Raw genomic sequence first — 14,788 nt, forward strand, 5'->3', positions numbered from 1 at the left:
CCCCCCGCCCCCAGGGTTTCTCTGTATAGCCCTGGCTGCCCTGGAACTTACTCTGTAAACCAGGCTGACCTTAAACTCAGAAATCCAACTGCCTCTGCCTCCCAAGTGCTAGGATTAAAAGCATGTACCACCACTGCCCGGCTTTTTAGCTTATTTTTATTTTATGCATGGATGCTTTGTCTGCTTGTTTGTCTGGGCACCACAGATGTTCAGTACCCTTGAAGGCCAAAGGGTATCAGATTTCCCCTGAAACTAGAATTAGGGATGGGTTGTGAACTGCCATGTGAATGAACCCAGACCCTCTGCATCTTAAATCGCTGAGGTGGCTCTTGGCTGGTGAAATACTTGCTGGCAATTTGAGTTTATTTACTCCCTGCAAAAGGACAGAAGAAAAGCAGCTCCTAACGGTTGTTCTGACCCCTACAAACAGGCCACAACACACACCAACATTTAAAAAATAAGCAAACCCAAAACCTTAAAGGAGAACAATCAAAGGGGGCTAGAGAGATGACCTAGCAATTAAGATTGTGTACAGCAGGGCTGGAGAGAGCTCATCAGTTAAGAGCACTGGCTGTTCTTCCAGAGTACCAGAGTTCAATTCCTAGCATCCACATGGCAATAGGATCTGACACCCTCACACAGACATACATGCTGGCAAAAACACCAACACACATGACCAACACTGAGAAACCCGGTCTTGAAAAAAAACAATAAAAAAGGAGGCAGACCTTAGTTCAGTTCCCAGCACCCATTGGACCAGGCAGCTCAAAAGTCTTCCTCTGGCCTTTTTTTTTTTTTTTTTGATTTTTTGAGACAGGGCTTCTCTGTGTAGCCTTGGCTGGCCTCGAACTCAGAGATCCACCTGCCTCTGCCTCCCAAGTGCTGGGATTAAAGGCATTCGCCACCACTCCCCGGCTTATGCACCCTTCTAAACTTCACAGTATTTGTTGTGTGTCACTAGAATAGTTACATTGGAAATAACTACCTATAGGAAACAACCACACTAACCTGCAACTGTTAAAGCCATCCCACAGTCATACCATTCTCCTTCGCTTCTAAATTTGACCATGCTGTACAGGGCAAAATGGTAGGGCACTGACAACTTGTCATGATGGCACACTTCTGTAATATCAATATTCTAGAGCAATGGTTCTCAACTTGTGGACCTTGACCCCTTTGGCAAGTTCCTATCTCTAAAAATTAAAATTTACACTTTTAACAAATGTAAATTAAATTTTACCAAAATTAGTTATGAAGTAACAACAAAAACAACTTTATGGTTAGGGGGTCACTACAACATAGTGGAACTATACTAAAGGGTCGCAGCATTAAGAAGGTTGAATTTAACTCTAAGCACTGAGTTTGAGGGTACAGAAGCTACACAAGAAGACTTTGTCTCAAAAAAAAAAAACACACCCACGAAAAGAAATGACACTAATATGTCACAGCAATAAAACACAAGTCAACTCTACCTGAGCAGTAATAATTTTAAGTAAATGAAAGATATGATTCTATACAGTGGGCTGGAGATAATACTCAGTGACAGAGGGCTGGCTGGTCCACTCCACAAAAAGCCCTGGATTTGGTCCCCAGCAATGTCCCCCCCCCCCTTAAAAAAAAAACAAAAAACAAAAAAAGACAATAAGAAGCAAAATAGTAATCACAAGGGACAAAGACATTTTGAGTAATTCTCCAAAAACAGCAGTAATAACTAGAAATTCCACTGGCATAAAAGTTATCTGCCATTCATAGAACTTTGTCCAACAGGCAAAGTTAATGTAGTTTTAACTTAATGTAGTTTTTTCAAACACCCACTTTGTATCCTGTAGAATGAAAAGTTTAAGAACATTCACCCCAGAAGATGCTCCAACACATAATAAAGACACATGCTCCACTATGTTCATAACAGCCTTATTTATTATTATAGCCAGAAGCTGGAAAGAACTGAGATGTCCCTCAACAGAGGAATGGATACAGAAAATGTGGTACATCTACACAATGGAGTACTACTCAGCTATTAAAAACCATGAATTTGTGAAATTCGTAGGCAAATGGATGGAACTAGAAAATATCATCCTGAGTGAGGTAACCCAATGATAAAAGAACACACATGGTATACACCCACTGATAAGTGGATATTAGCCCAGAAGCTCAGAATACCCAAGATACAATTCACAAACCACATGAAACTCAAGAAGGAAGACCAAAGTGTGAATACTTCATCTTTCTTAGAAGGGAGAACAAAAAACCCATGGAAGGAGTTACAGAGACAAAGTGTGGACCACATATTGAAGGAATGACCAGATATTGAAGGAATTAATCCAGAGACTGCCCCACTTGGGGATCCATCCCATATACAGTCACCAAAACTAGACACTATTATGGATGCCAACAAGTGCTTGCTGACAGAAGCCTGTCATAGCTGTCTCCTGAGAGGCTCCACCAGTGCCCGACAAATACAGAAGTGGAGGCTCGCAGCAAACCATTGGACTGAGCACAGGGTCCCCAATGGAGGAGCTAGAGAAAGGACTCAAGGAAAGAGGTTTGCAGCACCTTAGGACAAACAACAATATGAACTAGCCAGTCCCCTCAGAGCTCCCAGGGACTAAACCACCAACCAAAGAGTACACATAGTGGGACTCATGGCGCCGAGTAGCATATATAGCAGAGGATGGTCTAGTCGGTCATCAATGGGAGGAGAGGCCCTTGGTCCTGGTGAAGGCTCTATGCCCCATTGTAGGGGAATGCCAGGGCCAGAAAGCTGGAGTGGGTGGGTTGGTAAGCAGGAGGAAGGAGGGAGGGGATAGGGGGTTTTGGAGGGGAAACCAGGAAAGGGGATAACATTTGAAATCTAAATAAAGAAAATATCTAATAAAAAAGAAAAAAGAAAGAACATTCACATTTTCACTGGGGAACACAACCCAAAACAAGAGTCTCTTGAACATTAGGTATTCTAAAGAATAACTAACAGATAATCATAGTTACAAGATATTAATGTAAACCATCCATGTTGTTATGGGAAAAGCTGCAAAACTGAATAGCAGGATCTTACTTTTATTGTCTGGGTTTTCCTGGTTGTTTTTTTTTTCTTTTTTTGGTAAAGATTCATTTATTTGTTTTACGGACATGTTAACTGTCTTCAGACACACCAGAAGAGGGCATCACATCTCGTGCCAGATGGTTGTGAGCCACCATGTGGTTGCTGGGATTTGGACTCAGGACCTGGGGAAGAGCAGTCAGTGGGTGCTCTTGCATGCTGAGCCATCTCTCCAGCCAGTTTTTTTTTTTTAATGGTAAATAAAAAAACAGCTACCAAGCACAACTAAGTTTGTAAGACCAAAGAAAAATACAGTCTTGATTAACAGTGATTACAGAGACTTTCACTTAAAATCCTCTAAGAAATAGTCTATACCCTTCCAAAGTTTCCAGTAACATACAAAATATTGTCAACTTGTCAGCAAAAGAATACCCATGGGCTGGAGAGATGGCTCAGCAGTTAAGAGCACGGACTGTTCTACCAGAGGTCCTAAGTTCAAATCCCAGCAACCACATGGTGGCTTACAACCATCCGTAATGAGATCTGATGCCCTCTTCTGGTGTGTCTGAAGACAGCTACAGTGTACTTAGATATACTAATAAATAAATCTTTAAAAAAAAAAAAAAAGTATGCCAGGCAGTGGTGGCGCACACCTTTAATCCCAGCACTTGGGAGGCAAAGGCAGGTGGTTTTCTGAGTTTGAGGCCAGCCTGGTCTACAGAGTGAGTTCCAGGACAGCCAGGGCTATACCCAAAGAAACCCTGTCTAAAAATACAAACAGAAACATAACTAAGCTAAACTAAACATGAACTAAGCTGGCACATAAGGAAACACCTTCAAATAACAATATTCTGGAGGCAGACAAGAGGATAGTTATAGATTTGTAGACCTTCTTTTTGTGGTCCCAGTGGATATATTCAATTTCTAGGTTGAAAAAACACAACCTGGTAAGGTCTCTTTCTAAAGATATGTATCACTAGTAGCTTAGACTGACAGGCGATTTCTTCCTGCTTCAGTCTGGAGAGCAACAAAATTACAGGTGTGAAAGATGAGGGTTTTTTAAAAAGAAACAAATGGCTGGAGAACTGTCTCAACAGTTTTAAGAGCAGTTGTTGAGGACACATGTCTATTCCCAGCACCCAAATGGTGATGGCTCAGGACTACCCATAAACTCCAGTTCCAGAGGAGCCAACATCCTCTTCTGATCTGAGGGCACCTGGCACACACATGGAAAAGATACATACTTGTAGGCAAAACAAAGTAAATATATCTTATTTAAAAAACAACAACAATGTAGCCAGAGTCTGAAAATGTTTTGTCTCTGAGGCCCATTCAAGAGATGCCTTTATATACTTGCATGTAGCAATAAGGTTACTGGTAACATGATCTGTCACCAGCCACAAGGACCCAGTATTAAGTCACACAACTCTAAGCTCTCAGGAAAGTGGCAGGAAGGAGGATGAGTTCAAGGCTATTTCATCTACATAGCTCTAAACAGCCTCTAAACAGACCGGACAAAGTAAGATCATATCTCAAAACAAAGGTTAAAACAAAAACAAAACAAAGCAAAAAGATGATATATAACTGAAGACAGAGTACCAACAGTAATCTTAATAAACCGGGCTGGCGAGATGGTAAAAGCACTGACTGCTCTTCCACAAGTCCTGAGTTCAAATCCCAGCAACCACATGGTAGCTCACAACCACCCATAATAAAATCTGACCCCCTCTTCTGATGCATCTGAAGACAGCGACAGTGAATTACACTGGAGCGAGAGGGAGACGGCAGAGGTCCTGAGTTAAATTCCGAGCAGCCACATACATGATGGCTCATGGCCATCTGTACAGCTACAGTGTACTCATGCACATGAAATAAATAAAATAAATCATCAAAAAATAAATAAATAAATAAACCAAGAGGCTAAGGCGCTGGACAGATGACTCAGAGGTTAAAAACCACTTGCTGCTCTTACAGAGAACCTGGGTCTAGTTCCCAGCACCCACATGGTAGTTCACAAGCATTAGTGAGTAGCAGGCATAATATGGCACACACAAAACATTCACACTCATAAAACATAATAATTGGTTTAGGAAAAATAAAACTGGGCTAGAGAGATGGCTTAGCGGTTAAGAGCACTGACTGCTCTTCTGAAAGTTCTGAGTTCAAATCCCAGTAACCACATGGTGGCTCACAACCATCCATGAGATCTGACGCCCTCTTCTGGAGTGTCTGAAGACAGCTACAGTATATTTAAATATAATAAATAAATAAATCTTTAAAAAGGAAAAAAAAGAAAATGTGTTTAAAAAAAGAAAAACTTTAAAGAAATTATAACAAAGTGTGATGATGCATATCTGTAGTTCACTACTGGGAGGCTTGGAGGTTGGGGGAGGGTTTAGGTTTAGAGCCAATCAGCCAATAATACGCTAAGCACTGTGGCCAAACGTGGTGGCACATACCTTTAACCCCAGCACTCCAGAGGCAGAAGTGATGGGAGTTCTGTGAGCTAGAACCAATCCCATTCTACAAAACCAGATCCAGGCCAGGAAGGGCTAGAGAGTGAGACCCTTTCTCTGAAAGACGAAAAAGTGTGTGTGTGTGTTGGAAGGTAGAGATTAAACCAAAGACAAGCAAGAACTCAAAAAGGCTACATACAAATATTTCAAAGCTAGGTTAGTATATTTAAACAAATTAGTGCCAATTAATTTTGATCACCAGAGATAAACTAAAACCTCACTTGGTGCTGAAGGGATGGCTCAGAAGTTAGAAGCCCATACTGCTCTTCTAGAGGATCAGAGTTCTGTTCTTAGCACCCACATAAGGCCTTCTACAAGTCCAGATCCACGGGAGTAAAACTCTTCTGGCACCACAGGTACCAGCACTCACATGCACATATCCACATTGATATGCAATTACGTATTACTTTAACATTAAACACTTCCAAGTACCTATAATGTATATCTGCTTGAAAAAGAAAGGGGTACATCCTCATAAACACCCCAGGCAGAACAATGAATGTATGCACTGCACCTGTACCTCTGCTAGGCCAGCTAAAAAGCACAATTACACAAATATGAATACGTATAAACCATATGCATCCAAAAATGTTGGCCTTTTGAGACAGTCTATCTAGCACTGGACTTCAAATCACATATCCTAGGTTCACTTCCAATGTGTAATCCACGCACATCTCAGCCTCTTAAGTAGATGGGATTACAGCCATGTATCATCATAGTCAGCTTCAAAAATTAAATGTTCTAGTCAGATAGGATTCCTCCACAGTAAAAGCATTGCCAGTGCAATGAGAAAAACAGCCTCTCTTAAGCAGTCCTCTGACTCCCGCTATGTATGCCAAAGCACATGCATACTTTAATTATGTATGTGTTCTTAAGGCTGTAAGATGGCTTAATAAGTACTTGCCACAAACCATGAAGACCCAAGTTTGATACCTGGGAGCCACATGGTAAAGAGAACCAATTTCCATGTTATCTCTGATCCCCACAAGGACACTGGAGCAGGCAGAGTACCTCCCCCAATAAAAAATAATAAAGCATTTTGAATATTTAAAAATTCTATTCTTGGATTTAGAAATGTCCCGTGTCAGAAATATTTTTAGGAAGGCTGGGATGATGGCTCAATGGTTGAAAGCACTTGTTTCTCACAGAGGATCCAGGTTTGGTTCCCATGTCAGGTGGCTGGCTCAAAACCACCACTAACTCCAGCTCCAGGGGGATCCATCGCCCCTGGTCTCCTTCTACAGTCATATAAAGACACACAATCTTTAGAAAACAAGGCTGAGAAATGACTACATGGATAAAGCACTTGCTGCATAAACATTAGGACCTGAGTTTAAATCCCCAGAGCCCACATAAAGCTGAACATGGTAGCAGGTGTCTGTAATCCCAATGCTCCTACAGCAAGATGGTAGGAGAGAGATGGGAAATCCCCTGAAGCTCCTAAACCAGCTAGCCTAGCATAATGTACAGTGAACGAAAAGACCCTGGCTCAAAGTGAAAGGAAAGCACTGACACCCAGTTCTTCCTGACCTACATTACCTTCAAGCAACTCTGGAGTACACAGACAGACAGACAGACAGGTGTGTCTCAGTGTCTAAATATGCAGAGAACCACTGTCATCCACCAGGATTACCTCAACTACATCTAAAAACACAATTCAAGAAGTGCCAAAGAAGGCTGGGCGGTGGTGGTGCACACCTTTAGTCCCAGCACTTGGGAGGCAGAGGCAGGTGGATATCTGAGTTCGAGGCCAGCCTGGTCTACAGAGTGAGTTCTAGGACAGCCAGAGCTATACAGAGAAACCCTGTCTTGGGGAAAACATAAATAAATAAATAAATAAATAAATAAATAAATAAATAAATGTGCCAAAGGGGGCTAGTGAAATGGTTCAGCGGTTAAGAGCACGGACTGCTCTACCAGAGGTCCTGCAACCACATGGTGGCTCACTAGCACCCATAAAGAGATCTGACACCTCTTCTGGTGCATCTGAAGACAGCTAACTATTTTATAATAATAAGTCAATCTTTGGGCCTGAGGGAGCAGGGTTGACTAGAGCAAGCAAGCAAGCAGAGGTCCTAAAGTCAATTCCCGACAACCAGATGAAGGCTCACAACTATCTGTACAACTACACTGAGCACTTATATACATAAAATAAATAAATCTTAAGAAAAAAAAAGTGCCCCAAGAACATGTCTGTGCACCTGTCTCCTTGCTTGAAGAACATGCAGAAAAGAGGTTGGAGAGATGGCTCAGTGGTTAAGAGCAATGGCTACTCTTCCAAAGAACCTGGGTTTTATTCACAGCCCCCATGTGGCAGCTTCTCAAATGATAACTCCAGTGTGGCAATATGACATCCCCTTCTGGTCTTTAAGAGTACCAGATAAGCCGGGCGGTGGTGGCACACGCCTTTAATCCCAGCACTTGGGAGGCAGAGGCAGGCGGACTTCTGAGTTCGAGGCCAGCCTGGTCTACAGAGTGAGTTCCAGGACAGCCAAGGCTACACAGAGAAACCCTGTCTCGAAAAACCAAAAACAAAAAAAAGAGTACCAGATACAGATATACATATTTGGGCAAAACACCCATAAAAATTAAAAAAAATACTACTTCATTGTTGGCTTTTTGTTGTTGTTGTTGTTGTTAAAGACCATGCAGATATCATTACTATGGGTGAATTCAGCCTATTTAAGATCATCAAGATTTCTAGCATTAAGTAACTGTATACAGCTGGACATGGTGGTGCACATGCCTTTAATCCCAGAACTGAAAGAGACATGCAAATGAATCTCTGTAGTTCGAGGCCATCTTGGTCTACAAGGTAAGTTCCAGCCAGGGCTATTACAGAGAAACCGTATCTCCAGGGATTGGAGAGATGGCTCAGTGGTTAAGAGCACTGACTGTTCTTCCAGAGGTCCTGACTTTAATTCCCAGCAACCACATGGTGGCCCACAACCCTCTGTAATAGGATCTGATGCCTTCTTCTGGTGTGTCTGAAGAGTGACATTGTACTCACATAAATAAAACTTAGAAAAAAAAAGTAAAAAGAAACCTTGTCTCTGAGGGAAAACAAAACAAAAAAAGAAAAGTAATCCTGTAAATTCTGTAAGGACTATGGCTAACTCCCCCAAACATACACAATTTAAAAACAAAACCAAAAAAAGCCCAAGGGTATTCCTCCCTTGAAGCCCCTCCCATCAGGACTTCTTAAAGAACACTTTAGAAGCAAACTAGGCACAGTGAAACATGCCTTTAATCACAACACAGCACTCAAAAGGCAAAGGCAAGTGGATGCCTACCTAAATTCTAGTCATGGACAAGTTAAATCCCTAACCCCTCACCCGGAAAGACAGAGGGAAACATAGTAGTGCAGAGTCATACCTTTATGCCCAAGCAGCCTAAGGCAGTAAGGGTCCAGTTGTAGGCTAGCAGAGTCTAAATCACTACAAGACTATCTCAAAGAAAGAGAAAGACAAGGGGAGAAGGAAAGCTGAGACTGTAGGTGGAGATGGCACAGCAGTTAGGGGAAAATCGCTTCCGTTCTAATGAGACTCAGACTCACTTCCCAACACCCACATCTAGCAGATCACCTACAACTCTTGCGAACTCTAACCTTCTTCTCGTCATGCACATGCATACTCACAGGCAAAACACTTCATATATAATCTTAAAAACAAAAAGGAAGACAGTGTTGAGGTACATACCTACAATCCCAGCAACTGGGAAGAGCTTTCCAACACCGAGGTCATCCTGTTCACATCACAAATTCCAAATTAGCCAGAGCTACACAAGGTGTCTCTATTTCCACAAAGAAAATTTACATGGTGAGCTGGTTAAAAGTGCTTCCTACCTACACATGAGGACTTGAATTCAAATCTCCAGAACTCACAGGAAAAGCTAGGAACTGTAGTGCTAGTCATAATCCTTGTGTAGAGAGAATCCCAGAACTTGTGGGCCAGCTGGCCAGGCATATGTCATAGAAAACAACAGACTGTCAGAATGGGGAAGTGAAAGGCCAATCTTTGAGGTTGTCCTGACAGCCACACTAAAGGCCAAGGCCATTTGTGCCTGCACTCACACAATCTATGTTGTGTTCTTCAAAGTAGCATCTATGACTCAACATCTCATGTAATTAGGTGACCATCACCTCCCACCCCAAGTTTGAGACAGGTTCTCATTTTGCACCTTCACGTTGGTCTGCAACTCAAGATATTACTGTCTCAGCCTCCTTTGTGAATGGACTAGACATACCATCACAACCAACTTCGTCCTATAGTTTATTATCTAATTAATTCAATCTCTAGGAATTGCATTTTTACAAGTATAACAAAATTAAGCCACATCCTACAAGCTGAGCTTCCCACAAATGAAAATTGAAATGTTTTGATTTTCAAAGATAGGATCTTACGTAGTATGGAGATCCTATAGTAAGAGATCCTCTGCTGGACATTGGTGGCACATGCCTTTAATCCCAGCACTTGGGAGGCAGAGGCAGACGGATTTCTGAGTTCAAGGCCAGCCAGGACTACACAAAGAAACCCCTGTCTGGAAAAAACAAAGGGGGGGGGGGTAATGGGGAAGAGTGAGTGAGAGGGAGAGGGAGTGAGAGAGAGAGAGAGAGAGAGAGAGAGAGAGAGAGAGAGAGAGAGAGAGGGGAGTGTGTGTGTGTGTCAGTTGATCCTGGTCTTACTATAGAAATCTGGTTTTCCAAGATAGGATCTTACTATGGGTTCTTCTCCTGCGTTAGTTTGAAATTTAATCGCTGTAAATGCTCTCACGTGTATAACCCATGCCAGAGCAAATATGTAAAGATCAATGGACAACTTTGTCTGCCCCAACTTAACCCAGTAAACCACCTCCAAGCCCTGGAAATGATTTTCTTTCTTTCTTTCTTTCTTTTTTTTTTTTTGGTTTTTCAAGACAGGGTTTCTCTGTGTAGCCCTGGCTGTCCTGGAACTCACTCTGTAGACCAGGCTGGCCTCGAACTCAGAAATCCGCCTGCCTCTGCCACCACTGCCCAGCTGGGAATGAATTCCTTATACCCACACTGCTCTATGCTTCTCAAAAAACACTTTTGTTTTGCTATATTCTTACAAATATATAAATATTAACATAAAAACCTGGGCACGATGAAGATCATTTTGGTCTCTGAAACATGCTTTGTGAGCCAGCCCAGTCTGGTGGCTAGCACCCTTAATCCCAACACCTGAGAGCTGGGCCACTGTGAGATCAAAGCCAGTATAGTCTACTGCTAGCGCAATACACGATGTTTGTTCTTAGGATTTAGTAGTTAAGACAAGAAGACATACTTAAATACACATATATCTTTTATTTAGAATATACCAAAACATGCCAGGTGGTGGTAAACTTTTAATCCCAGAGCTTGGGAGGAAGAAGCAGGAGGATCTCTGAGTTTAAGGCCTGCCTGGTATACAAACTGAGTTAGTTCCTGGTCAGCCAGGGCTACACAGAGAAATTCTGCCTATAAATAAATCAAAACAAGTAATGAATAACCCCAAAACAGAAGTGATGGCACACTCCTGTAATTTCAGCATTTGGAAAGCAGGGCAGCAGGACAAGTCCAAGATTAGCCTATGTTTCATAATGAGTGCTTTGGGGGGTCTGGGAGTGGTGGACAAAGGGCAAAACATGTAACCAAGGGGTAGAGCATTTGCCTAGCATGTTAAGGTCTTGTGTTCAAACCCCAACAACACATACAGAGTATTAGCGTGTCAGCAAACACGCTGTTTCAAAAGGGTAGATACTATTTTTGTTAATTCAAGAAGCATCACCCTGGCAGTGGTGGTGCACGCCTTTAATCCCAGCACTTGGCGGATTTCTGAGTTCGAGGCCAGCTTGGTCTACAGAATGAGTTCCAGGACAGCCAGGGCTACTCAGAGAAACCCTGTCTTGAAAAACCAAAAAAAAAAAAAAAAAAAAAAAAAAAAAAGCATCAAATGGGAACATCAAATGGGAACAAGTGCGTGCAGTATACACCACTGGGTAGAGGCACTTGCCACTGGGACCTGACAACCTGTGTTCTATGCTTGGGACCCAAACAGTAGAAGAGAAACCACTCTTGAAAACTGTCCACCTGCCGGGAGGTGGTGGCACATGCCTTTAATCCCAGCACTTGGGAGGCAGAGGCAGGTGGATTTCTGAGTTCGAGGCCAGCCCCATCTACAAAGTGAGTTCCAGGACAGCCAGGGCTACACAGAAAAAAAACCCTGTCTCGAAAAAAATCAAAAAAAGAAAATTGTCCTCCTAACCTTGAGTACTGTGGGGTGTACTCACCATACCAACATAAATCCACTCACACAATAAATGTGTTTTAAAGAGACAGAACAGGGTTAGGTTATGTAGTGACCTAGTCTTTGAGGATCTATAATCCAACATTGCTGTACGGTAACACTGTCACTTAATAAACTAAGATAGGAGGACTCTGAACTTGAGGCTACCCTAGCTACAAGAGCAATACCTTGTCTCAAAACAAAATGCTGGAGAGATGGCTCAAGCAAGTCAAGAGAGCCCTTGCTGCTCCTGCAGAGGTCCCAAGTTACCAAGACCCACACCATATGGGTGGTATAGGTTCCAAACCACCCATAACCCCAGCTCCACAGGATCCAATGCCTTCTTCTCTACTCCTCAGGTACCAGGCATGCACATGGTACACATATATATGAACAAAACACACACAAAAGTAATAAAATAAAAAGTCACCAAAAAAATAAAGCCAACTTCTAAGACTATAATCATTAAGGGCCTCAAGATGGCTCAGAAGGTAAAACTATTTGCCACACAAGCATGAGGACCTGAGATCCATCCTTGAGATTTAAGAGTCAGAATACTGACTCCTGATGTTCTTTGACCTCCACACACGAGCTAAACTCACTCACTGTGTGTGTGTTAGTTATTCAACAAATTTTAATCTTGAGTTTAAAAAAATACTTTCAGGTATTAGAGATTAGGATCCTCCCCACCCAGCCTTTGGTTTTCCCCACTGTTTCTGTTGTTCAGACAAGGCTGTAAATGTAACCTAGGCTGTAAAGAAATCACAATGAGCTTCAGCTATTCTGTACTGCTAGGATTACAAGCAGCCACTGTCACCACACCCAGCTAAAGGTCAGGGTTTTTTGTGCCTTGATTCTAGACTTGCTTCCACTAAAGGAACAGCCAGGACCAGGTGAAAAAGAACCAAATTTCCAAGTCAGCCCCTCTGCTGCAAAAAAAAAAAAAAAAAAAAAAAACTTTACTCACATACTACCTTTCAGGCGAAGGCCCATTTTCCTGCAATGGGACAACCATCTGTAATGTCCTCATACATCACTTAAAACAGATCCCATTTATACCTCCACCATTTTCACACATGTATTCCTACTCCTTTTCCAAGGAGAGAGGTCATGAGGTAAATGCTAGTATTTTCTCTAGTGAGGAGTACACTTACTCAATTACTGGCTGATTGTTGTTGGTTATTGTTTTGATTTTTTGTCTTAACTCTCCATTGTAATCACAAGTGATCCAACTGCAACAGGAAAACTCAAGCACTGTTACTCAGTTTTGGAGCGGGGGGGGGGGGGGGGGGGGGGGGGGGGGAGACCCTAAAGAAATTCGACATCTGGGGCTAGAGCTCACTGATACAATGCCATCCTGGATTAAATGTCCACGGAAGGGGGAAGTGTAGTATCTGTCTAGGTGAGTTCAGGGAAACGTTTACTTCTCATAAAGTTTAATTTTACATACACTTTGAAAAGCACTTTAAAAAAAAAAAAAACCTACAAAGCACTCCTCCCGCAGGGAACTGTCTGTGAGCACAGGTGGGTGAACTCCCAGACCTGGTGGCATGGCCAAATGTGTTTGTTTAGCCTTAGGCTTTTAAACCTCTCCAAGGCCTGCACCAACTTCAAGACCTACAATACAAGCATTCTGCTCGCTGGTGGGCATCTGCCCCGAGTTACCGCTGGGTGGGGAACAGGCAGAATCAACTCGACCGACCCCACAAGGACCTAGGTGACTTAAGTGGGGGGACCGACTTGTTAGAAAGTGCGAGCGCCCGGGCGCGCTGCTGGAACAAAAAAACCTGTGGCGAGAGAAGTAACACGGAAGTGCTCGCTCCCGCCCGCCCGCCCCTCCCACCGCCAACCACCAGAAAGCAGGGGGCTTGACAACGTGCTGGGGGGCGAAGGAGGGGAGCGAGTCCCCGGAAAGCGCTACGAGTCGGCACTAACTCCCAACCCGTCCCCCGCCCGCCGAGGACCTAGGCCGCGGGCGCCCGTGCCCACCGCCCCCCATCCGAGAGCCCGGGAGGAAAGGGGCAGTTGAGGAGCTCGTGCGCTCAGCGGAGGGTGCAGCCTGCGCGCGCGGCGAGCCGAGGCCCTGGGATCCGAACTGCCACCTCCGCCGCCATCCTCGAAGCCTTCAGGCCCCAGGCCGGAGCCGCTCCGGGGCTCACCCGCGCACGGCGCTCCGAATCCAGGAACGTGCGCACCGGTCTCCCCTCTCCGGAGAGCAAGGCCGCCGCGAGCGGGCCCGAGTCCGTCCCCTCCCGCCTGGCTCCACGTCTCCGTCTCGGCTACCCGAGTCCCGACGCTCCGGGAAAGGCTTCCAGTGGCCCCTGGTCCACCCCCGGTACCGCTCCCACCCGGACCCGCGTCCGGAGCTTGACACTCCCAGCCTCCTCCACCCCCACCCTCAGCCCCAGCCCGCCTCACCTCAGGCGGCTCCGGCAGCGCTGGACACAGGAAACTCCTGGGTCCTCTACTCCGGCTCTCCTCGACCCCCCTCTTCGGTTAACTCCGCTTGTTTCTCGACAAAATGGCGCCCGAGGTCGCGCGCTCACGTCGCGGCCTTTCCCCTCCCAGTTCCCATTTCACCATTCGCTGCCCGCCTTGGTGGAGGGATGGCCCTAGCGCCAGCCAATGGCCGCACGATGTCCGCAACTGCCGTCCAATCGCCGACAGGTACCCGCGGATTTAAACCAATCACACACTAATCACTCGCAGAAGTCGAGGAAGAAACCAGGGTCCTGCTAGCAACTACCAATCCAGACTCCTATTTTGCGGGCTCAGGCCAATTGCCGCTCATCAGCTTTAAGGGACCGGGTCCGAGCCCGGGCGCTTGCGCACCCGGGTGCGAGCCAATGGGTAGGCGTTGGGAACTTCAATTTGGGACTCGAAGACATCTGGCTTCGAGGTGTTCCACCTATGGGAACTGGCTGGCCGCTGCCTCCGGGAAACAAAAAACA

General features: G+C 44.5%; 1 protein-coding gene across 7 annotated transcripts in view; it reads right to left on the minus strand.

Moving 5' to 3' along the window:
* Cnot1 (CCR4-NOT transcription complex subunit 1) overlaps positions 1 to 14,384 on the minus strand; it is a 98,044-nt gene extending 83,660 nt beyond the window's left edge. For all 7 annotated transcript variants that reach the window (XM_031340989.1, XM_031340991.1, XM_031340987.1 and 4 more), the window contains exon 1: positions 14,256 to 14,384. The gene's annotated coding sequence lies outside the window, so the exon portion shown is untranslated. The remainder of the gene's footprint in view (positions 1 to 14,255) is intronic.
* Positions 14,385 to 14,788: the final 404 nt, after the last annotated feature.

This window comes from Mastomys coucha, unplaced genomic scaffold, assembly GCF_008632895.1.
Source record: "Mastomys coucha isolate ucsf_1 unplaced genomic scaffold, UCSF_Mcou_1 pScaffold22, whole genome shotgun sequence".
Lineage (NCBI taxonomy): Eukaryota > Metazoa > Chordata > Mammalia > Rodentia > Muridae > Mastomys > Mastomys coucha.